This window comes from Ranitomeya variabilis, chromosome 7 (genome assembly GCF_051348905.1).
Source record: "Ranitomeya variabilis isolate aRanVar5 chromosome 7, aRanVar5.hap1, whole genome shotgun sequence".
NCBI classification, from domain to species: Eukaryota; Metazoa; Chordata; class Amphibia; order Anura; family Dendrobatidae; genus Ranitomeya; species Ranitomeya variabilis.
The window spans coordinates 63,482,364-63,508,251 of NC_135238.1; the positions used below are offsets into that span (position 1 = coordinate 63,482,364).

The following is a 25,888-nucleotide window of genomic DNA, read 5'->3' on the forward strand; positions in this document are numbered from 1 at the left end:
TCACAGGTAGGCTTACCGATGGAGGGCACAGGAGGGGGGTCCTGCCGGAACAGAAGAGCGCCCCGACACGCGTTTCGTGGCTCTAAAGCGCCGCTTTCTCAAGGGGTTGAATGTGCGGCAGTGCAGGACCTTGTAATAACCCCCCCGACCCCGGTCACATGTGTGGTTCTGGCCAATCTGAGTGACGCCAGCGGCGCATGCGCACTGCGATGGACGGGTCAGGCATGGGGGCCGGGCGTCAGGCCGAGTGCGCAAGCGCCAGGCAGAAAACCTGGGGATCGCGCACAGGGCACCTAGACGCCCGCCCACAAACCAGAGCCGCCCGTACACAGCACAATGCGCACAGCCGCACGGGTAAGCAAATGAAAAGAATAATGTGGCCGCCAATTAAATAGGAAGTGTGCATGTATAAAGGATGCACGAGTGGTAACAAAGTGACATGTGGTAAAGAGGGTGTTACGGTGTCATATCATGGCACAAAAAGTGCCATACTGCCTACAAATAAATACCTTAACCCCTAATAAACCCCCAACATTATAATCCACTAGGATGCAGTACATAGGTGGAGGGGGGGGGGAAGGGAAAACAGCAGTACATGGCATGAAGATAACATGAACGACACCCGCCCAACCACATGTAAACCAATATTATATGAAGAGGTATACATAATACAACAAAAAAGTATGCACATACAACCCTTATATCTATATATACACATAGTCCATAGCGTATCCAATAAGAAAAAGGTGGCTGGCTCAGAGCTGTCACCAATCCATGTTTTCGAACAACAGGATATGGGAGGAATGTTTACTCCATATGGAACCGGGATAAAGGGAGGGCCCGTTGATGAAAGGTGTTACTAAGATAAAAACAGAAAAAAATAAATTAAAACCATGAATGCAAAAATTAAAAAGCCATAAATCATGCAGCTGCTTCAACAAAACTAAATCTCTGATCACTTACAAATACTCGGAGACCACCCTAGCAACGAATACACTCGCTCATCACTAATCTTTACACAATAAAGGTGAAGGCTACATGAAGATCAGCAAAGCTTTAATTCAGTCAGATTACTTTAGAAAAAAAAGTAATATCTCACTGAGATCTCCAGGTCGACAACAGAAGTTAACACCAAAAAGAAATTACTTCTGATGAGAAGGGTTGAATTAAATCAACATGCAAGTTCACCTAAGTTAGCTAAAGAAGTAGAAAGCAAAACCGGGGTAAGTGTTTCCCATGACACAATATGGCATACACTGCCGAGGAATTGCAGACATGGGTTTCATTCATGTAGGAAGGCTCTCCTAAAGCCTATGCACAAAGAAGCCTACCTATAATTTGTCAGGAGCTATGCTGAAAAATATAAAGACTACTGGGACTCTACGCTGGAGTGATGAGATCAAGATCAATTTTTTTTAGCTGATTGCTTCAAATCTATATGGCATTGCAAAGGTGAGTAGTTCAAAGAAAAATGCATGGTGCCTACAGTGAAACATAGTGGTGGCAGTGTCCATATCTGAGTGCTTCCAGTGTTGGGGAGCTACATTTCATTGATTATACATCAATTCATAGATGTACTGCTCTATATTGAAATAGAAGATGCTACCATCACTCCATGTCTTTGGTAGATGTGCACTTTTCCAACATGACAATGAAACAAAACACGCATCTAAGTCCGTGGTTGCATTTCTGAAGAAAAACAGGGTGAAAGTGAATCAGTGGCCAAGTACTGTATGTCCCCTGATCTGAACCCAACTTAATACCCATGGGGAATTTTGAAGAGACAAGTTTAGCACCACTCTCCTTTCAGCATCCATGCTCTAAAAGAGCCCATAATTGAAGAATGGAAAATGATAAATGTTGTAATATATCGCCAACTTGCTCATTCCATGACTAGAAGACTTGGTTATGACATTAAAAATCATGGAAGTCATAAAAAATACTAACTGTAGTAGATTTTTACATCAACTAATTTGTATAAAAGAATAAGATTTTGCACTGAAAGTTATATTATTAACCTTATTTTTATGTTATGGATTAAAAGAGTGTTCCATGAAACTCAGTCTTGACAAAATTTTAGAAATTGTTTATGTGCTTAGTGAGATATTGATCAAAATCTAACTTTTCAAAGGGGATGTATTCATTTATGCTGAGCACTATAAATCAAAAGTACTGTACAAGTGAATATGAGACATGTAATATATTCTCCACTTGTCTCCTGAACTAATCATTAACTGTAAAAAAACAGCCAAAGTTGTCTTGATCAAAGCAAGACAGACTGCCTGCACGCTAAAGTATCAGGTTACACTTTTAAATTCTACAGAGATGGGAGGAAAAAGAGACGGATAAAGCACTCAGCATATTCAGAGTATAATCAGATTATGCTGAATCTTCTACCAAGCAATTTATCTTGCTTCAGTGCTGGATTCACATCTACACTGCTCAGTAGTGTTTGTGTAATATCCTCCATGCTGCTTCTGTGTGCTAACCAGAGTGAAAGCAGGAAGCCCTTTGTTTATGTTCCCTGTGTGATGATTCATTGTAGCATATGCTCTTTACACACTAGCTAAAAGACAACTGAAAATTAGAGATAGACCCTGCAGAATGGAAAACTGGAGAAAAATGCAGGATGCAAAAAAATATAATGGCCAAAAATATTGATATTTGTGAAAGTATGTTGATGAATTATTTTCACCCCTCACTTCCTTACTGAAACCACATAGTCATCATTGCTTTAATTATTAACTATTGAACACTGCAAAGTTAAGTTCACATTTGCACATCTGTAGATGTATGGTGTATGCATCTGAAATGTACAATGAAAACCTCTGCAAACGTGTGCCAGTGGTCCAACCTTTATCTGCCTTTACTTGGATGAAAAATATATAACTTATGCAATTGGGTGATGAACAATGATTTTTACAGCATCATGGAGACCATGAAGACAAAAGAGAAAAAGGGAGTATAGTGGGTATATAAGTTTATTAAATATTCAAAGTGTAAATACACATATTAAGCCACATATAAATAGGAGATATACAAAGGTTTATACCAAGTGCGTAAGGATGGAAGACGGAAACAGATTCCCCCCGGTGCGCACAGCCCAACAGGTGAGCCAGTCTGTGAACATAAACAGACTGGTAGTATGTAAAGCCAAAAAAGCTCCACCTAACTAATAAATGCAATGGAGTGACAAATAGTCACTAATGGTAGACAGAAAGGTGGTGCTTACCGCAGATAAAGTGGGCTAATCAAGGACACCGGGCTGGAATCAGGAAGCAGAGACCCCCGACGCGCGTTTCGCTTAGATATTTGATCGCTTTATCAAGGAGACCATGTTACTAGGCAAAAGTGATAACTAAGTGGTTCAGTGAATAAAAGATTGCAATTTTGGGTCCATGGCCAGGAATCTCCTCAGATCTCAATCCCTCAAAAAGCTAGCGGACAAACAAAAATACAAAATTGTGATAAACTCCAAGCACTGATTATGCAAGAATGTGTTGTCATCGGTCAGAATTTGTTGCAGGAGGTGAATTATATCTGCCAGGGCGCATTGCTGAAGTCTTGAAAATTGACAGTCAACAGAATAAATTTTGAGTCTTCCCATAAACGTGATGCATTTATCAATAAAGGTTTAGAAACTAATTCAATGCTTTAAATTGTACTTCAGTGACCATACAGTAGAAACGTCTGACTAAAAAAATCTCAAAACACTGAAGTAACAAACTTTGTAACAGCTAAACGTTTGGAGATTTATACAAATTTTGGTCACGAATGTACAGCAGCTTCAGGTCGTTAAAGCATGGCCTCAGGCCTGGTGGACTATTTTGAGAATCATACCATATCCAGACTTTTATCTGTTTTCTCCTGTTTTTGATCCGTAGTTGATCCTACACATTAGTATTGTTTATAGATTTTGCCTCTGCCCTGCACTTGGAATCAACTTTTGGCACCTGTTCTACTTCTGATTCTCAACCTTGTCATTGTTCTTGACTATGCTTCTACTTCATTAGAGTTACTGCAACAAATTTGTGACTATTTTGAAGACAGCAATTAAGGTATCCTTCTGCAGTAAAGCTCATATTTCCTGTAGGCTATGTGCCCACGTTGCAGAAATGCTGCGGAAATGTCCGCAGCATTTCCACAACTCCCTGCCATGGGTAAAACGCATGCGGAATTCGCATGCGTTTTCCTGCAAAACACAAGCGTTTTGCAAGTGTTTTTAGCTTGCAGAATGCTTACGCTTTTCCAAGCGATTTGAAGCATCGCTTGGAAAAGTGATTGACAGGTTGGTCACACTTATCATAGTGCTTGACAAGTGTGACCAATTTTTTACTATTGATGCTGCCTATGCAGCATCAATAGTAAAAGATAGAATGTTAAAAATAATAAAAAAATAAAAATATGGTTATTCTCAACTTCCATCGACCCCTGATCTCCACAGCGGCGCTCCTGGTACGTTCCGTTCCCAGGGATGCTTTGCGCGAAGGACCTTTGTGACATCATGGTCGCGTGACCGCGAGGTCATCTCAGGTGATTCATGCAATGCATCACTGGGAACGGAAGCCACCGCATGAATCGCTGAGAGCCAGGGGAGGACTCCGAGGGCCATCAGAAGGTAAGTATATCCCTATTTTTTATTTTAATTCTTTTTTTTTACAGGAATATGGTACCTGGCCTGGAGCAGAGCCTCCAAACCCTGGGTACCATCCGCACATGTAGCGCTCACTTTATGCATGGTGGGCATAGCCACATGCGTAAAGTGAGCGTTTTAATGCAATCCCATCACAGAACATTTGCTGTGATTCCGCAGAGATAATGAACATGTTGCGGATTTTACCGCTATGCGATTCCGCAGCGGGAAAATCTGCAGCATGGGCACAGCAACTGTGGAATCCCATAGGATTGCAAGGGAATGCGTTATTTAAGCGTTTCCGCTGCGGCAAAAACGCAGCGGAAATGCATACAAAATGCGACGTGGGCACACAGCCTTAAGGATAAAAAAGGTGAAAATGTGCAGACCTATTAGACTCCATACCCCAATCTGACCAGCACCAAATGCATAGCTTAGACACAGTGTTCCCCAACTTCAGTCCTCAAGAGCCACCGACGGATTTCCTAAGTATTGCCCAGAAGATAATTCTCTCATCTGTGCAATACTAAGGAAATCCTAAAAAAAACATGATCCATTGGTGGCTCTTGAGGACCGGAGCTGTGGAACATTGGCTTCGAGAATCAATCCACATCTGAATGAGATGGTTGAGGTGGTAAATACTTTTTGCCAGGAAACATTTATCTAAAGATGCCGTACCAGCTGTATATTTCCAAGGGGAGTCAGTACATATCAGGAACCATTAGAATTGGATAAAAAAAACGAATGTCACAGTGATGGATAATAATATGATTTGTGTCGTGGTAGGTGCAATATTGTGAATTCTAGAAGACTCTTGTGAAGTGTTATATTCTAACAAAGGGCATTGTTGAGAACTATTTCTATCCTCTCTTCCTACACAGTGAGTCTGTACGAAACTTGGAAACGTTATCCTTGTTTTGTGTTCGCAATTACTATTTCTGACATTTCTCTTATTCCAGTGGGAACAAACTTGTTAGAGTTGTGTCTCTATACGCACTGATTTATGTATATTACATGTTAATGAGGAGCAGTAGATCAGAGGCAGACTATTCCAATCTCCGGATCTCAGCAATCTATGCCATCCACACTAAATCTTTAGGCCTTAAGAACTGATTTTTTAAATTTCAGATGCATTATTAAAGTGATGCCTCATCTTTAATTTCAGTTTTATTTTGGTTTCATTAATTATAGTTTAATCATAAGCACGATAAGTTGGTAGAAAAGAATGAATGGGCTTGCTCTCTCATGTAGATATATTCTTTCAACCTGGGTGGTTAACTGCATTCGAGACACATACGTCTTTTCTGAATTCTCTGTCTGCAGAATGTGGTAGGATGAAAAATATGTTTTTACAAATTGATCAAATTGGTAAAAAAATAATAATAAATAAACAAAATTAGTTAAACTCATCTTATCAGTCCATTTTGTACCCATTTCAACATTGCCCAGTATCATGCTGGTCTCTACTGCCTGCTTCATCGATGACATTCAATAAGGCTATGTTCATACGCTGCATTTTTTTTCAGCGGTTTTTGATGCTTTTTATGCAAATTTTCCGCTGCGTTTTACAGTACCAGCAAAGTCAATGAGATTTCAGAAATCTCATGCACACAGCTTGGTTTTTTTACCTCAGTATTTTACGAAATACCTTGGTTATCTTGTCACTTCTTTCAGCATTTTTTCAGCTTTTTTCAACGTCTTTCACCCATTGAAAGTAATAGGTGGTGCAAAAAGGCAGAAAAAACGCAGATATCAGGTTTTTCTGCATTTTTGGTGCCAAAACCCGATGAAGTAAAATCAGATTTTTTTATACACTAAACTTTATCAGCATGCTAAAGAGACAAATGTAGCATGATAAAAACTAAGGAAAAAAACGCAACCAAAACGCAACAAAAACTAAGAAAAACTTGCTTTTTTGAAGCAAGTTTCTCACTGTCAAGAGAGCAGGTTTTGTCTGCAGAAAAAAACGCATCACAAATGCAATGTGTGAACATAGCTTAACAGGGACATGTGACCACTGTAACCACTCCAATCACTGCCTGCAGCAGTGATCCTTTATGGACAGTGTTTGACTGCAGTGGTCATATGTCCCTATGGCAGGATATTAGAAGGAAGTAAAGACTGATAGGAGACCAGTCAAAAAATATTTTTTCGCTTTAGTAACAGATGCATTTTCAGAAAACTAGAAAGGATGTAAACTTAGACATGAAGGAGAGGCACATCACTTGGTTTTCATGGCTTCTGCCACTGCTCATAGACATGGGAAAGAAAACATGTTTTTTTTTTCCAATTTGCATTCTCCCTTAAGCTTGGAAATAATGTGTGACCTAGTTAAAGGTCTTGAAGCTTAAAGGGGTTGTCTTGGATATTAAATTGATGACCTATTCGTAGGATAGGTCATCACTATGGGATCAGCGGAGGGACCTAACACCTGACATCCCATAGATTAGGCTATAATCCACTGCCAAGTACTGTATTTTTTTCTCTCTAAAAAATAAATGATAAATGATTTATGGAAGACACACGGAAGCCCTGTTCATTACTTAGTGACCACTGCTGAATAATGCACTTTATTTTCCATTCATTGCTATGTTGCTCCTCATACATTGGTTATATCCAGCCTATGTCAGAGCAGATTTGAGTTGATTGATGTGGATATCTTGTGTAAGATTCACCAATCTCATATTGATGACCTATCCCATGGATAGGCCGTCAATTGTAAAGTCCCAAACAACCTTTCTAAGAGGAACCTGTCAAGGAGATTCGCCCCTGTTATGTCATAGGACCACTTTATCAGGCTCATAATAATAGTTTTAACCATTCCTTTATAACACCAAAGCATTATTGCAGAGTGTGTTAAAAAAAAGTTAAATCATTTGTGCACCTAGACTTGTCCTGTAGCGCCATCGTTCATCACCGTATTTCACTTATATCACGCCCACAGTGTTCTGATTGGCAAATCTACTCCCACTAGTTTGTCAATCATTGCCACTGTGGGTGTGATACAAGCAAAATGTAGGCATGAGTGATCGCGCTACCGGACTACTTCAGTACATAATTCCAGGATTACACTTTACATGATGACTTAGCTGTAATTAAAGCATGAGTAAAAATGTTACTAGGAGCCTGATAAAGTGATCCTGTTACATTATAGGGGTAAATCCCCTTGGCATGTTCCCTTTAAAGAAGTCCTCCTCCCATCAATGTTTTTATCCTCTTAGTATATTGCAAATCATCATATTATACAGCACTGTATACTTACAATTGCTCATTTTGCCTTTCTACCAAGATAATTATTCTCTTTTATCTGCTCTATGTAGAAACAGGAAGTCTCTTCTCCTTTATCATCCCCGTCTTCAACTCCTGACCCAGTTGCTCCTCCGCCCTACCATTGACTTTTGCAGTGATGACTCATACAGGGAAAATTGACTTCTTGTTTCTACATAGAGCTTAGAAGGGTTCAGCTAGTTAGTTTTTAATCACGTGATGTCATAGGCCTAATGGAAAAAAATAATTAACTGGGTAGAAAGGCAAAATGAGCAATTGTAAATACACATTGCTGTGTAATATGATGACTGCAATATATTAAGAGGATAAAGATTCTGATGTGAGTGCTTCTTTATGACTGGATTCACATCTGCATTTTAGAATACATAATGTGGCTGGACAACTGGTAGTTTTATGAACACTGGTGAGCTAAGTTTGGGTCAGCAAAACCACATTATCATATAAGTTGGTTTTGTACCATATAGAATTTAATGAGGATACAATACTAAACCCAAAGTATAACAAATGTTTTAGACTAGGATAGATATTGCCATGATTAACTAAATGATGCTCAAAAGCAAAAAGAGTTAATTTATATGATTAAACAATAAAGAATAATGTTGAAGGAACTCTAAACCTAAAAATGAATGTATTAATAAAACAAGAAATATAATTGTCCTCACTGTTCATTAGTCTTCACTATTTTCTGTATGATCTTGAAACAGTCTGAAATCCTGCATAAAGGTTTATCTAATGTTGATCAATTCCATTTTTAGGCTGATGGCTGACTAAAGCTCCGTCCCTTCATCAAAAGGTGACTTACCAATCATTTGTACTGCAGACAGGGCATAGCGGGAGGCATCTGCTGCAGCCAGTTGTCTTACAGCCGGGCATAAGACAGTGAGAAGGAGGAGATGGATGAAGACATTGCTTATCTCCTGAGACATAGAGAAGATTTCTTCATATTTTTCTCACTTTTAGTTATAATATGAGATGAAATGAGATTAAAAAAATGGTGAGATTCAGGGAGGAATTGCTGAGTTTTTTCATATTTTGTCCATTTTCTGTGCTTACTTTTCTTTAAAAGTTGGACAAATTTGTTCCCTTCCAAAAATACAGTGGAAAGTTTGAAACTTCCAAATTACATTCCATTTCTGGCCGACTCACACACAGGCAGCAGAAACTAGAAATTTTACAGTTGTTCTGAAGACATTACACATATTCTTTTTCTCATTGGCACATTGCTGGGATGGGGTTATTTTTAGAGTGAATTTATCAAGATTTCTGTAATTAAGGAAACATACCTTTTTGGCTCTCCACATCAGGCTGTCCGCTGTCATCTGTAGACAATTGTCTCTGCAAATTTCATAACTTCATATGAAACTATTTTTGGTAATTGAGAAGCAAAATAGCAGACAACTGACGTAGCAAAGTCGAATGGCTACGCCTGTTCTTTTAGGCCAAAGTTTTCCTCTTGGGTGCCATTTTGTTACATGCAGTAACATAGATCAAGTTTTGACTATGAGGTCAGAATACATGCTATAAATAAATGATCAAAATAAAAGGATTTTTCAGATACTCAAAGGCTAGGGTCACAAGATCGAATTTCTCTCATCTGGGAAAATTGGTTTGATTATGCTCTGATCAGTGTGATCCAATTATCTTAGATACCAAAAATTAATACAATTCCACAGCTTCTCCATTCAGTGAAAATTAGACTACACTCAGATGCCATTCGAGTGCGGTAGGATGTGTTACACGGATCCATAGACATGAATGGGCGAGTGCCATCCATCATCATTGACACTGTATATACCAGTTTCTCTTGACTCTATTTTACTACCTAATAATATGCAAAATACACTTGTAATTTTTAGTAATGAGCGAGCATGCTCAGCACTGCTCGATACTCGATCAAGCATAGGAGTGCTTGATCAAGTAACGAGTAGTGTTGAGTATCGCTTGGTGCTCAAGCGCTCTGATCCCCATAAGTGAATTATCCGATCTGGGCGAAGATAGCGAGAGAAGAGAGAGGGAGAAAAATGTTCCATCCTCTGGAAAAATGGTTGACTTTGCCAATTGTCTCTTCAGAGAAGACAGAGGGCCAGAACTCTAGTGCCAACCATAGGAAGTAGCAATCCTAAAATTCAATGTCGACCCTTAAATGACCCTTGTTACATGACTTAGGGTAAAAGCCAAAACCAGAATCTCAGCTTGCCAACACTGTGATTCACTTTCATTATGATCGCTGTTTGAGTCAAGAACGTCCGAGCATCCAACGAGCTCGATTTGAGTACCGAGCACATGAGCATTTCACTGCTCAATCAACTCTAGTATTTATTTGTAATAATTATGTATTCTCGCTGCAGATAAACAATTGATTCTACAGATCTCACGTTATCTATCAAGGATGACAGAACCACTATTTTTAAAATGTTTTTATATTATTGTGCAATCATGTATGATCCTATAAAGTATGTTTTTACAACAGTATACTACTGTAGTCAGACTCATCATTGTAGGTTTTGTTGTACCTTCGGCTTACCAGAAACCCGCACATTACTAGAAGAATCCATATCCTACAGGCATTATAACTGCAGTGCCCACAACAGGGGAAATGTAGAATTACATGGCAGCCATTCAGATGAGTACAGTAACTGTCCATTTAATATAAGAAAGTCTGGTTTCCACAAGAGTCATGGAGGGTCACTTCTTTGATGCCCATGTGCCCTCAATAGGAAAAAAACTCTTCCTGGTGACTGTTTATGTTCGTAAGGATGATTGTACTTTATTCAAATCACAAGGTCCTGTAAGGATCAAGAAACAGTGCCACCCTATTAGTGAGGCTTAGTGAATCTGTGCAATGGCATCTACTTGGATTGATACAGAGATATTAGAAGCCTACTAGCCACCAACAATCTCTAGCATGGGCAGCCACCATTCCATTCTTATAAGGCTTTTCAGAGCCCCATCCTTACTGGGGGATCCAGCGGTCAAACCCCAGTGATCAGAACATTATCACTCATCTTCTCAGAGGTGATAACTTTTCCAAGTAGGGACAACCCTCATTATACCAAAGAAGAAAGCAGACTGCATGGTAAATATTGGTCCAGAGTGGGGCCCCATAACCTAATTATCATTAATCTAAAATACCTTGTAAATGTAGGGACTTTCACTTGAGAGCTTCTTTATTAATTGAGCATACAGTAAAATCTCTTGTAACGCTTAGTAGCAGCCATTTACGCTGCTCAATAATAGCTAACACCCATTAATTTTCTTCCATTACAGCTACTTAAAGTCATCAGTATTTAACATGTTTTTCTTCTGTTATTTCCAACAATTCGTTTTTATTTTTTACTTCTGATTTGTGATTGTAAGATGCCCAAGTGAGGTAGTCGTGGGCGAGCTTCGGTCCTCACTCGCTCAGGCATCTTACAGACAAGGTGTGTCTCAGTCCTGGTGTGCTACTGTATATGTCATGCTTCCCACTTACTTCTGGCCTGCAGGCCTCTTCTGAGTCCAGGAATTCATCTTCTGGAACCAGAGCAGCAAACAATCCAGGAGACACGTGGCTAATAAAAAACAAACGTTTACTTAGAAAATGGCAGTCTGTACAGTATTTACAAGCAGGTACAAAGGATAAGGCTCAACGAGTTGTCATCTTTCCCACAGGTACTGGATACAACTTTAGCCCTGGTTCTCGGAATAGGTGGCATATCCCTCTCTGGCTTTCCTAGCCCATGGGGATCTTCCTCACCTCCAGCAGCATTTCTGGATTGCAATACCTTCCACCCCTTGTGGTTTGAGTCCAACCTTTCCTATAGCTTCGCAAACTGAGTGTGCCCCTGGCCCCCGATGTCCATCTTGAGGTTGCCCTTGGCCATTAGACGGAATCACATGAAGGGCATTTACAGCAATCTGCTGCCCCGAATCTATTAGGCTCACATTGTCCCTAGCAGCCCAACATTCCTGCTGCATATGCACTCCTGTTCTCACTGAACTGTCACTTCCAGCCTCTGCCTCTAACATTCAGTTCCCCCCTCCCATCTGGGTTGACCACTACAGTTAACCCTGTCCCAGCTAACTGCAGCCCCATGGGGTGTTCTATCTGTTCCACATACAAGTACATAAACACTTTTAACCCTTGAGGGTCTGAAAGCACTCCATGAGCTTCCACCACCATTACATGATTATTTTTTGTTGGAGAGGAGGAAAAAGTTTTCGCAAGAACCTTTCCAGTAGCCACAATGCTAGTCTGTGGCCGCTGGACCAAAGCCCTGCAAAATTCCTACTACTTGCCAGCTTTCCTGGCGACTCTTCTCTATGGTGGTCTCAGCAAGACATCAGGCAAACATTGCACCACAGCGCAATGACATTGCGGAGTCTACTAATCAGAAGAGGTGCTGGGAATGCTGTCAGACAGTAGAAGGTTTGCAGGGCTCTGTTCTGGCAGCCATTGACTACCATCATGGCTGCTGTACCAGGGTCTTACAAATCTTTTTGATTATTTTTATTATTTAAAGCATATGTTTTTTTGCTATTACAAAACGTGATGGCATAGGGTGAAAGTTGCAACAACTCCATAACATGTCTGCTCAGAAACTGCAACATAGCCATAACAAAATCCTCACAATTCGGTACATTTAATTATATTCATATGTTAATCTTCGTTTTACATCTAGTGGTTTTGTTGCTGGAATCAAAATTAGATTTTACCTACACAATAGACTATGTGAAAAAGAAAAGCTGCAGTGTAAAACATGGAAGACGACAGGTGCAGTAGAATGAGCCTCAGATAAGATAGTTTATTCCAGACTGCCACAGAGATCTAAACAATATAGCGAAAAACTGTACAATGTAGCAGCAATCAGACATAAAAACCTGCCAAACAGGTAATTCAGAAGATATGAAATAATAGGTCAGTGCTACCCCCAGGTACTGACCCACATATAATTGTATCATTTACAAGTGCACATGTGGTTTAGAAAGTCAGTGTTTAATGTCACAGACTCTTTATATGAATATTTTCTCATTGGAAATATTGGCGATTGTATATTTTAGGGTCAGAATGACAACTTATGACAAGGTTACAAGAATAATTTGCAGTCATACATTTAAAACAAATATTTGGTGCAGAGCATACAATGCATGAAATCCTGGCATTCGCCATCTTTCAAAGTATATAAACATCTCAAGGAGATATATTGCCTTTGGCTCAGGCCCATAGGCCCAAACCTCTGCTTTAAAGGGGTTGTCCGGTCTAAAATGAAAAATCTGCAGTCACTCTGTGTGACTGCAGTCTTGTGAATGCTCCCAGTGCACTCTCTGTGCGCTGTGAAGATTTGCCGTTCTCTGGCCTGAAAATGGTGGTCAGGTATGTGATATGCATACTCCAGAGCAGAACCCGTCTAGTGGGCACGACCTCACTCAATACACTTGTATTGAGCGAGGCTGCACCCACTAGACAGATTCTGCCCGGGATTATGTGTTGTGAATCCGCTATATTCCAGTTCATCTCTTTAGGTTTTTGTTTGCTTTTTTTGCACTCTGTGCAAATAACGGTGTGGTCTTCCTTTTACTTCAGCTGGACATTAGATTCATATAGTTTTTCATGGCTGGGTGCCCATTAGCTGCTCTCAGTCCTTTTCAGCCTTTATTCACATTATGTCACTTGACATATGGCAAGGTTTTAATACTAGAAGTTGGGACCATCCCAAAAAGGGTCATCTTGAAGTAGTGGGATGGTTTTTATGTTTTTTTTATTTAATAAAAATTATGTTAATTAAGCACTCCATTTTTTAAAGCAATATTGCTATTTATTTATTTGCTGCAGGGTATTTGCCTATTTTGTTTGTTTAGTGGCCTTTCTGAACATGTGCCTACACGCTGCATGCACACCAACTTTTATTCCAGTTCATCTTTTTCAGTATTTGTTTCACATTATAATATACTGCACATCACTATTGTTGTTTTCAGGGATAGGAACACAATAGTTCAGTTCATTACTCTTACATTCCCCCCCTCTTTGAACATTGTTGTTCTCATCCATTCTGGAACCTGGAAGACACTAATTCTCATAAGACACAGAAAACAAATAAAAGTAACGATCTCTGACTTCAGAGATGTATAGTGTCCATTACCGGATTGGCACTGACACTGGGATATATAGTTTTAGTTCTTTGGGCCCATGAGCCAACATAACATTTGCCAAACAGTCCATGGGCACCTACGAACTCCTCCTCTTGTGCATTAGTTAAGTTTTACAGTTTTTCACCAGTCAAGACCACTAAGCACCAAAGACCCCGAAGCAGTCTACTGCACAACAGTTAGGTTACTAAACATCTATTTCCACTCAATATTAACCGATCCTCTTGGTAAAGACCCTGAAACTTATGTCCAACCAAGTCCATGTTCCTTTTAATACAATGACCTTTAGGCCCACACAGCAATGTTTCATCTGTAATTGAGCACACTCAATTATCTTCAACCCGGTTTGGGACATCGGGTCGTTCATCCCCCTCCTCAAAGATTCATCCTTTTGGTAAGGACAGAGTCCATAAAGTCCTGACCCGGCTGGAACATTGGTCTGTTTCCTCCCATCCCCCTTTTGTGAACAACAGTCCCTTCAACTGCACAATTCCGCACATGCGTCAAGCTCACAGTCCCTTGGGGGCAAAATTCATGGAAAACATGAAGCAGAGTTCAGGGGCTGATGGGATAGAGTCGATGGGGCAAAGTGTTGTGAATTCCGTTCTGGAGCTCCCTCCTGTGGTTGCTAATGGTATTTTTGTGAGTTCTGCCCTTGGGCTCCCTCTGGTGGTTTCGAGTGGAACTGCTGCTCCTTTAGGTTGCTGTAGCAGCTGCATTCACTGATCGCCTTGCCTGGGTTTGTTATTTAAACCTGCTCTGGGCTTTAGTTCATGCCAGCTGTCAATGTCTTAGGTTGGATTTGGTTCTCTCCTTGGAATTCTCATATGGCCTGTCCTTGTCAGCAAAAGATAAGTTTCTGCTAGTTCTTGTTTGTCCATTTGCTTTGGACTCTATTGCTTTGCAAATATGTCTCTTTTTGTCCAGCTTGTCACTATGTCATATTCAGGCTAGCTGGAAGCTCTGGGGTAGCAGATTTGCCCCTCCACACCGTGAGTCGGTGTGGAGTTCATTTTTGTAAACTCTGCGTGGATTTTTTTAGTTTTTAATACTGACCGCACAGTATCCTTTTCTCTCTGTCTATCAAGTTTAGTATTGGCCGCCTTTGCTGAAAACTGATTTCATTTCTGTGTATGTCATTTCCCTCTCCACTCACAGTCAATATTTGTGGGGGGCTATCTTTCCTTTTGGGGTTTTCTCTGAGGCAAGATAGCTTTCTATTTCCTTTAGGGGTAGTTAATTCTTAGGCTGTGAAGAGGTGTCTAGGGAGAGTCAGGAACATCCCACAGCTATTACTAGTGTTGTTGTTAGGATTAGGGACTGCGGTCAGTAGAGATACCACCTCCTCAGAGCTCGTCCCATGTTGCATTTTAGCCACCAGGTCATATCAGTGTGGCCTCTTAACCACCAGGTCATAACAGTACAGCTGGCCAACAATGTGTTAAATGCATCTCAAAAGAGGGAAAAGAAAGTTCTGAGTCATTTTTTTTTCCTTTGTAGCTTGTTTTGTCTTTTTTTTCCCCTTAATCTCTGGGTGGTTCAGGATTTTGGTGCTGATATGGAGGTTCAGGGTCTGTCGTTGTGCGTGGATCAACTCGCTGCAAGGGTACAGAGTATCCAAGATTATGTTGTCCAGACTCCGGTATTAGAGCCTAGAATTCCTATTCCTGATTTATTTTCTGGGGATAGATCTAAATTTTTGAACTTTAAAAATAATTGCAGATTGTTTTTTGCTCTGAGACCCCGTTCCTCTGGTGACCCCATTCAGCAGGTGAAGATTGTTATTTATTTGCTGCGTGGTGACCCACAGGACTGGGCATTCTCCCTTGAGCCAGGAAATCCTGCATTGTTCAATATTGACGCATTTTTTCAAGCACTCGGATTGCTGTATGACGAGCCTAATTCTGTGGATCAGGCAGAAAAAACTTTGCTGGCTCTGTGTCAGGGTCAGGAAGCAGCAGAAGTATACTGCCAGAAATTTAGAAAGTGGTCAGTGCTCACAAAATGGAATGAGTATGCCCTGGCAGCGATTTTCAGAAAGGGTCTTCCTGAAGCCCTTAAAGATGTTATGGTGGGGTTTCCCACGCCTGCTGGTCTGAATGAGTCAATGTCTTTGGCCATTCAGATTGATTGGCGTCTGCACAAGCGCAAGGTGGTGCACCATATGGCAGTGTCCTCTGAGCAGAGTCCTGAGCCTATGCAATGTGATAGGATTTTGACTAGAGCAGAAAGGCAGAAATTCAGACGTCAGAATGGCCTGTGTTTTTACTGTGGTGATTCTGCTCATGCTATTTCTGATTGCCCTAAGCGTACTAAGAGGGTCCCTAGGTCTGTTACCATTAGTACTATACAGCCTAAATTTCTTTTGTCTGTTACCCTGATTTGCTCATTGTCGTCCTTTTCTGTTATGGCATTTGTGGATTCAGGCGCTGCCCTGAACGTAATGGACTTAGAATTTGCCAAGCGCTGTGGTTTTCCCTTGGAGCCTTTGCGGAGCCCTATTCCCTTAAGGGGGATTGATGCTACGCCATTGGCCAAGAATAAACCTCAGTACTGGACACAGTTGACCATGTACATGGCTCCAGCACATCAGGAAAATATTCGCTTTTTGGTGTTGCATAATTTGCATGATGTTGTTGTGCTGGGTTTTCCATGGTTACAGGTACATAATCCAGTGCTGGATTGGAGATCTATGTCTGTAACTGGTTGGGGTTGTCAGGGGATACATAGTGATATTCCTTTGATGTCCATTTCCTCGTCCCCTTCTTCTGAAGTTCCTGAGTTTTTGTCGGATTTCCAGGATATATTTGATGAGCCCAAGTCCAGTTCCCTGCCTCCTCATAGGGACTGCGATTGTGCCATTAATTTGATTCCTGGCTGTAAGTTCCCTAAGGGCCGACTTTTCAATCTGTCTGTGCCAGAGCATGCCGCTATGCGGAGTTATGTAAAGGAGTCCTTGGAGAAGGGGCATATTCGCCCGTCTTCGTCACCGTTGGGAGCGGGATTTTTTTTTGTTGCCAAGAAGGATGGTTCCTTGAGACCCTGTATAGATTATCGCCTTCTTAATAAGATCACGGTCAAATTCCAGTACCCTTTACCTGTACTTTCTGATTTGTTTGCTCGGATTAAGGGTGCCAGTTGGTTTACTAAAATCGACCTTCGAGGGGCGTATAATCTCGTGCGTATTAAACAAGGTGATGAATGGAAAACAGCATTTAATACGCCCGAAGGCCATTTTGAATATCTTGTGATGCCATTCAGGCTCTCTAATGCTCCATCGGTATTTCAGTCCTTTATGCATGATATCTTCCGGAATTATCTGGATAAATTCATGATTGTGTATTTGGATGATATTTTGTTTTTTTCCGATGATTGGGAGTCTCATGTGAAGCAGGTTAGGATGGTATTTCAGGTCCTTCGTGCTAATGCGTTGTTTGTGAAAGGGTCTAAGTGCCTCTTTGGAGTTCAGAAAGTTTCTTTTTTGGGTTTCATTTTTTCTCCCTCGGCTATTGAAATGGACCCTGTTAAAGTCCAGGCCATTCATGATTGGACTCAACCCACATCTGTAAAGAGCCTTCAAAAATTTTTGGGCTTTGCTAATTTTTATCGCCGCTTTACTGCTAATTTTTTTTAGTGTGATGAAGCCTCTGACCGATATGACGAAGAAAGGCGCTGATGTGATGAATTGGTCCTCTGCGGCTGTTGAGGCCTTTCAGGAGCTTAAACGTCGTTTTACTTCTGCCCCTGTGTTGCGTCAGCCAGATGTTTCTCTCCCTTTTCAGGTTGAGGTTGATGCTTCTGAGATTGGGGCAGGGGCCGTTTTGTCTCAGAGAAATTCTGATGGCTCTTTGATGAAACCATGTGCTTTCTTCTCCAGAAAGTTTTCGCCTGCTGAGCGCAATTATGATGTCGGCAATTGGGAGTTGTTCGCTATGAAGTGGGCATTTGAGGAGTAGCGACATTGGCTTGAGGGAGCCAAGCATCGCGTGGTGGTCTTGACTGATCATAAAAATTTGATTTACCTCGAGTCTGCTAAGCGGTTGAATCCTAGACAGGCTCGGTGGTCTCTGTTTTTCTCCCGTTTTGATTTTGTGGTCTCGTATATTCCGGGATCTAAGAATGTGAAGGCTGATGCCCTTTCTAGGAGTTTTTTGCCTGATTCTCTGGGAGTTCTCGAGCCGGCTGGGATCCTCAAGGAGGGGGTGATTCTTTCTGCCATCTCCCCTGATTTGCGGTGGGTACTTCAGGAGTTTCAGGCTGATAAACCTGACCGCTGTCCAGTGGGGAAACTGTTTGTTCCTGATAGATGGACTAGCAGGGTAATTTCTGAGGTTCATTGTTCGGTGTTGGCTGGTCACCCTGGGATTTTTGGTACCAGAGATTTGGTGGCTAGGTCCTTTTGGTGGCCTTCCTTGTCGTGGGATGTGCGTTCGTTTGTGCAGTCCTGTGGGACCTGTGCTCGGGCTAAGCCTTGCTGTTCCCGTGCCAGTGGGTTGCTTTTGCCTTTGCCTATTCCTGAGAGGCCCTTGACGCATATTTCCCTGGATTTTATTTCTGATCTTCCTGTTTCTCAGAAGATGTCTGTCATCTGGGTGGTTTGTGACCGTTTTTCTAAGATGGTCCATTTGGTACCGTTGCCTAAGTTGCCTTCCTCCTCTGATTTGGTTCCATTATTTTTTCAGCATGTGGTTTGTTTGCATGGTATTCCGGAGAACATTGTGTCTGACAGAGGTTCCCAGTTCGTTTCTAGGTTTTGGCAGTCCTTTTGTGCTAGAATGGGCATTGATTTGTCTTTTTCTTCAGCATTCCATCCTCAGACAAATGGCCAAATGGAGCGAACCAATCAGACCTTGGAAACCTATTTGAGATGCTTTGTGTCTGCTGATCAGGATGATTAGGTGACCTTTTTGCCGTTGGCCAAGTTTGCCCTTAATAATCGGGCTAGTTCGGACACCTTGGTTTCGCCTTTCTTTTGTAACTTTGGTTTTCATCCTCGTTTTTCTTCAGGGCAGCTTGAGCCTTCTGACTGTCCTGGTGTGGATTCTGTGGTGGACAGGTTGCAGCAAATTTGGACTCATGTGGTGGACAATTTGACGTTGTCTCAGGAAAAGGCTCAACGTTTTGCTAACCGTCGTCGGTGTGTTGGTCCCCGGCTTCGTGTTGGGGATTTGGTCTGGTTGTCTTCTCGTCATGTTCCTATGAAGGTTTCTTCCCCTAAGTTCAAGCCTCGCTTTAATGGGCCTTATAAGATTTCTGAAATTATCAATCCGGTGTCTTTTCGTTTGGCCCTTCCAGCTTCTTTTTCCATTCATAATGTGTTCCATAGATCCTTGTTGCGGAGATATGTGGTACCTATGGTTCCCTCCGTTGATCCTCCTGCTCCGGTGTTGGTTGAGGGGGAATAGGAATATGTGGTGGAGAAGATTTTGGATTCTCGTTTTTCGAGATGGAAGCTTCAGTATCTGGTCAAGTGGAAGGGTTATGGCCAGGAGGATAATTCTTGGGTTGTTGCCTCCGATGTTCATGCTGCCGATTTGGTTCATGCTTTCCATTTGGCTCGTCCTGATCGGCCTGGGAGCTCTGGTGAGGGTTCGGTGACCCCTCCTCAAGGGGGGGGGTACTGTTGTGAATTCCGTTCTGGAGCTCCCTCCTGTGGTTGCTAATGGTATTTTTGTGAGTTCTGCCCTTGGGCGCCCTCTGGTGGTTTCGAGTGGAACTGCTGCTCCTTTAGGTGGCTGTAGCAGCTGCATTCACTGATCGCCTTGCCTGGGTTTGTTATTTAAACCTGCTCTGGGCTTTAGTTAATGCCAGCTGTCAATGTCTTAGGTTGGATTTGGTTCGCTCCTTGGAATTCTCATATGGCCTGTCCTTGTCAGCAAAAGATAAGTTTCTGCTAGTTCTTGTTTGTCCACTTGCTTTGGACTCTATTGCTTTGCAAATATGTCTCTTTTTGTCCAGCTTGTCACTATGTCATATTCAGGCTAGCTGGAAGCTCTGGGTTAGCAGATTTGCCCCTCCACACCGTGAGTCGGTGTGGAGTTCATTTTTGTAAACTCTGCGTGGATTTTTTTAGTTTTTAATACTGACCGCACAGTATCCTTTTCTCTCTGTCTATCAAGTTTAGTATTGGCCGCCTTTGCTGAAAACTGATTTCATTTCTGTGTATGTCATTTCCCTCTCCACTCACAGTCAATATTTGTGGGGGGCTATCTTTCCTTTTGGGGTTTTCTCTGAGGCAAGATAGCTTTCTATTTCCTTCTTTAGGGGTAGTTAATTCTTAGGCTGTGAAGAGGTGTCTAGGGAGAGTCAGGAACATCCCACGGCTATTACTAGTGTTGTTGTTAGGATTAGGGACTGCGGTCAGTAGAGATACCACCTCCTCAGAGCTCGTCCCATGTTGCGTTTTAGCCACCAGGTCATATCAGTGTGGCCTCTTAGCCACCAGGTCATAACAGCAAAGTGCACAGTCCTTAGGGATAGAGAAGGATTTGAGACCCCTTTGGATGTTCACAGTCCCTTAATTTTCTTCATGATGTGCAAACATGCTCAAAAAACAACTGGGTTGGCACAAACTCCTTGGCCAATCTGGCCAACCCCCAAGATACAGGTCACAGTTGGGTCTTCTGCCCCTGGAAAGCAGAACAGTTCCTCTTCATGTATTCATGCGCAACAAGCACAGCTGTAATTGGTCAAGGCTGACCTTTCACTTTTGACCGCCATTTTGTGATTCTGCAGCTGCTTTCACACCAAGTCTCCTTAGCACCGGATTGCACTACATAGGTGGTCAAATAGTGAACCTGGGACACATATACGGCAGCCGCAGCACCCGGTGCCTCTTTCAGGCCTGATGCCTTTGCACTGGCCACAGATGATGTGTTGCTGGAGATGGTCTCCCAGCTACTCTTGCGAGTATGCTCTGCTGGGTCCAGAAGTATAGGGCTGGTGGTATGTGGGAGCCCTGGCAGAGGGTATCTTGTGCAGTGGTTGAGCGGCTGCCTAGCGGTTATCCTCTTCTGGCCTCCTCCATTGGCCTAATAATGGTTACCACTACAGCACATCATTCACATGTCCCATCTTTTTTTATGAAGCGGATACAGTTCACTTGTTGTAAAGTGGGTCCACACCGTAGGGATCCAGCATTCACATACAAGTGACTGCCAGTCTTATCCTTCTGAACAAAGTCGTAATCCCTCACAGGTATCTGATGCACCCACTCCTCATCATTCAATCACCGACCTCTCCACCTCCAGGGAGCACCAGTTGGGTCTTGACCCACTTCTCTCACTCCCATAGATGACTTTCGACACCTATCTGGCCTTAGTGGGGTCCGGGGCTCAGGCTTCTTCTACATACATCAATGGTCGGGGTGGGGGCTGTTTTCCAGGCCGATACCTTTTTGGGGGCTGAAGTATACTCACTGGCCAAGCCATCACCATTGCTTTCAGCCGCTCTTCCCGGCCACAGGGTGTTGGCCACACTGACACAGCTGCCACTGCCTAGGGGACAGGCTCTAGATCCTGGGCCTTCTGTGAGGCTTCAGCTGGGACCTACATTGCGCTAAGTCCATCTGGCCGCACTTATTCCTCCAGCTGTGCTATCCTCTGTTTCCATTCGGTTCGACCGGGCCCTCCACAGGGTGAGATGGTATACTGGAGAATAGGCAAGCAGCTTCGTGAGAAGGCAACAACTCTTGGCACAATTATCAGAAAATGGAAGAAACACAAGATGACTGTCAATCTTTCTTATTCTGGGGCTCTATGCAAGCTCTTGCCTAGTGGGGTAAGGATGATTCTGAAAAAGGTCAGGATTCAGTGCAGAACTACACCAGAACCTGGTCAATGACCTGAAGATAGTTGTGACCACAGTCTCAAACATTACCGTTAGTAACACACTAAGCCGTCATGGATTAATATCCTGCAGGGCACGCAAGGTCCCCCTGCTCATGGCAGTCCAATTTCAAGTTCTCCAATGACCATCTGGATGATCCAGAGGAGGCATGGGAGAAGGTCATGTGGTCAGAGGAGACAAAAATAGAACTTTTTGGTATCAACTGCACTCGCCGCGTTTGGAAGAAGAGGAAGGATGAGTCCAATCCCAAGAACACTGTCCCAACCATGAAGCATCATACTTTGGGGGTGCTTTTCTGCAAAGGGGACAGGATGACTGCACCGTATTGAAGAGAGGATGGATGGGGTCATGTATCACAAGATTCTGGTCAACAACCTTCTTCCCTCAGTAAGAGCATTGAAGATGGGTTGTGACTGGGTCTTTCATTATGACAATTACCCGAAACACACACCCAGTGCTACTAAGGAGTGGCTCTGAAAAAAGCATTTCAAGGTCCTGGAGTGACATAGCCAGTCTCCAGACCTGAACCCAATAGAAAATCTTTGGAGAGAGCTAAAACTCAATGTTGCCCAGTGACAGCCCACAAAATTGAATGATCTGGAGAAAATCCCTGCTGTAGTGTGTGCAAACTTGGTCAAGAACTACAGGAAACTTCTGACCTCTGTAATTGCAAACAAAGGTTTTTGTACCAAATATTAAGTTATGTTTTTCTATTGTATCAAATACTTATTTCATACTATAAAATGCAAATGAATTATGTAAAAATCATACAATGTGATTTTCTGGATGGAGTTTTTTTAAAGATCTTGTCTTTCACAGTTGAAGTGTGCCTATGATAAAAATGACAGACCTCTCCATTATTTGTAGGTGGGAAAACTTGCAAAATCGGCAGTGGTTCAAATACTTCCACACCCCTGTATCATTTGTGCTGGTGACTTTTTAAACCAGACTTATCTGATCGAGGAGTTAGAGGAGTGGCCCTGGCCTAACTGATAACTGTGCTCCATCAATATTAAGGATTGACACCACACTAAAGCCTGCTTTTAACTCTGTTCACAAACCATTACAAAAAGGGTCAGTTTATAAATTTATGCTAGTAAAGGATATTATTTTATGACTAGCTCTCCAACTGGTCCTAAGAATTAAGGGGCTGCAGTGCTGTCCCACGCATTAGAGCACAAAACTACAGTGCTATTTTATGCACAATCTGGTGGTAAGAAAGCTACTGTGCAGGGAAATATTAGGCAGGGAAGCTGCCCTACTCCCTACTTTATCCTCATTCTTCAAAGAACAGTGGAGGTCTAAGAAATGAGACCTCAGCCATCTTTGCACTAGTATTTGGCTATTTTATTGATCCAATTTAATGATGGCTGAGAAGCCATTGCATGCTAGTAGTTGCAATACATAGGACCATAAACAGTTTATGGGTGTTAGGCTACTTTCACACTAGCATCGGTACGGGGCTGTCGCCATGCGTCGGCCCGACATACCGACGCACGTTGTGAAATAAATGCACAACGGGGGCAGCGGATGCAGTTTTTCAACGCATCCGCTGCCCCATTGTAATGTCCGGGGAGGACGGGGCGGAGTTTCGGCCGCGCAAGCGCGGTCGAAAATGGCAGACGTGATGCACAAAAAAGTTACATGTAACTTTTTTTGTGCCGACAGTCCACCAAAAGACGACGCATCCGTCGCACGATGGATGCGACATGTGGCAATCCGTCGCAATGCGTCGCTAATGCAAGTGTATGGAGAAAAAAACGCATCCTGCAGGCAACTTTGCAGGATGCGTTTTTTCTCCAAAACGACGCATTGTGACGTGCGTCGTACGACGCTAGTGTGAAAGTAGCCTTAAGGGGGCATCTACATTAAAGTATGAACATGCAAGAAAGGTATTGGGTCTCATGGAGTGGCTTTTTAACAGAAATGAAAACCAATGGAAAATTTAGATTAGTGTTGGAAAATGTGATTTTAAAGGGAACCTTTGAGGACAATTTTACTACTAAAACTAGCGGTATATCTTCATAAGTCCTAGAATAACAGTAATAATGGTTCCTGTTTTGTAGTAATTACTATCAGATATGCTACTGCTAACCTTATGTGTCAGTGCTAAGAATTCAAGCTTTGTAGCTACAAGCAAATTAGCTTGGCCTTTCTCAGTGCAAGCCTGGAAGTCACGTATAAATTAGCCTGAAATTGCCCAAGTGCATCAACAAACCTCTGATGTACTTTTCATATAGTTTCAAAGCTTGATTTCTCAATGTAGGCATGAAATTGCAAACTTATTTTTTACAGTTGTATCAGAATTTAAAGAACCATATCACAGTTTCAGAAATAAAATAATCCTGACAAGTTCCCTTTTCCAGAGATTGTCCAGAAATTTTATATTGATGGCCTATACTTAAGATCTGTCATCAATATTAGATCTCTGGAGGTGGGACATCTGGCACTCCTGCCGATCAGATGTTCCCGGTTCTAATGGTGGCCAGATGTGATCAGTTGTAGAGCAACACACCACAGATCCCTCAACTGTATAGAGTCAGTGGCCAGGTAGTGAACATCCATCCAGTCTGCAGGAAGTACAGGGAATAAACTGCTGAGAAACAGAATAAAGTTATTTTATCTGGTGAAGCCTCCTTCAGATTACTTTTGGACATCTGGAACAATGATTCTCTGGAAAAGAAAAGGCAAGAGCTACCATGACTCCTGTGTCATGCTAACAATAAAGCATCCCAATTCATTTGTGGGGTGTGGGGTTACTTTCCATCCAAAGGAGTGGACTTGCATTTTGCCTAAGAACACTGCCATGAATCAGGAATGGTATCAAAATATCCTTTTTAGAGCAACTTATCCCAACGATCTAAGAGCAATATGGTGATGAACAATACTTTTTCAAGCATGGTGAACACCATATAGCCAGGAAAAAGTCTTAACTAAGTGGCTCAGTGAACAAAACATTGACATTTTGTGTTCATTTTTAGGAAACTCCTTGATTCCAATGAGAACCTGTGGTCAATCCTCAAAAAGTGGGTGGATAAAAAAAACACAGAAATAGTGATAAACTCCAAGAAAAGAGTAGGCAAGAATGTGTTGTCAATGCCATCAGTCAGGATTTGACCCAGAAGATGATATCCAGTTGCCATGATGCAGTTCAGAAGTCTTGAAAAACAAGGGTCAACATTGTAAATTTTGAGTCTTTGCATAAATTTGATGCGTTTGTCAATATGTTTAAAAAGCTATTAAATGCAATTGTACTTCAGTAACTACAGAAATAATAATAACTGGAAAAACAAGACATGCAAGGTGTAAAAAAAGGTAATGAGTTTCCTCTACAACACAATTCTAGGTCTTTGAATATAATAGTTCATACAATTAAAATTTGGGGAAATTTTAGATAAAATGTAACAATAAAATGTCTTAAGGATGATGTTGGGGCATATGATAGGGATAGGTCATCAATAGGGTTGAGCAACTTTTGCTTTTTTAGGATCGAGTCGGGTCTCGTGAAACCCGACTGTCTCAAAAGTCGGATCGTGTGAAATCGGCCGATTATTGTGAAAAGTCGGGGGCCAACCGAAACACGAAACCCAATGCAGGTCAATGGTGATATATTTTTTTTTCCTCTCTCTCTCTCTCTCTCTCTCTCCTCCGTCCCTGCAAAGTTTGTGTTTCACTGTGCAAAACGCTATATCCCAAACGTTAAGATGGCGGCTTTACCCCCTGTGACGCCGCACAAAGCAAGCCGGAACCTATGTCATCACTCTGCCCACACTCCTTCATTGGCTGAAAAAATGGCGGGGAAAGCGTCATATGAAACGCGACTTTGGCGCGAAGTTCGCCGACCGCATGGCCGATCCCACAGTGGGATCAGGTCGGGTTTCATGAAACCCGACTTTGCTGAAAGTCGGTGACTTTTGAAAATGTCCGATACGTTTCGCTCAACCCTAGTCATCAATATCACCTCTTCCGACAAGCCTACAACCTGCAGTAACC

The 25,888-nt window shown here is 42.1% G+C and overlaps 1 long non-coding RNA gene across 1 annotated transcript in view; it reads right to left on the minus strand.

Moving 5' to 3' along the window:
* Positions 1-533: 533 nt before the first annotated feature.
* The window catches only part of LOC143786028 (uncharacterized), a 213,503-nt gene continuing 188,148 nt past the window's right edge, over positions 534-25,888 (minus strand). Inside the window, exons 5-6 of the long non-coding RNA XR_013218210.1 lie at positions 11,394-11,472; positions 534-859 (exon numbers count right to left, since the gene is read on the minus strand). This is a non-coding gene — a long non-coding RNA (uncharacterized LOC143786028). The remainder of the gene's footprint in view (positions 860-11,393; positions 11,473-25,888) is intronic.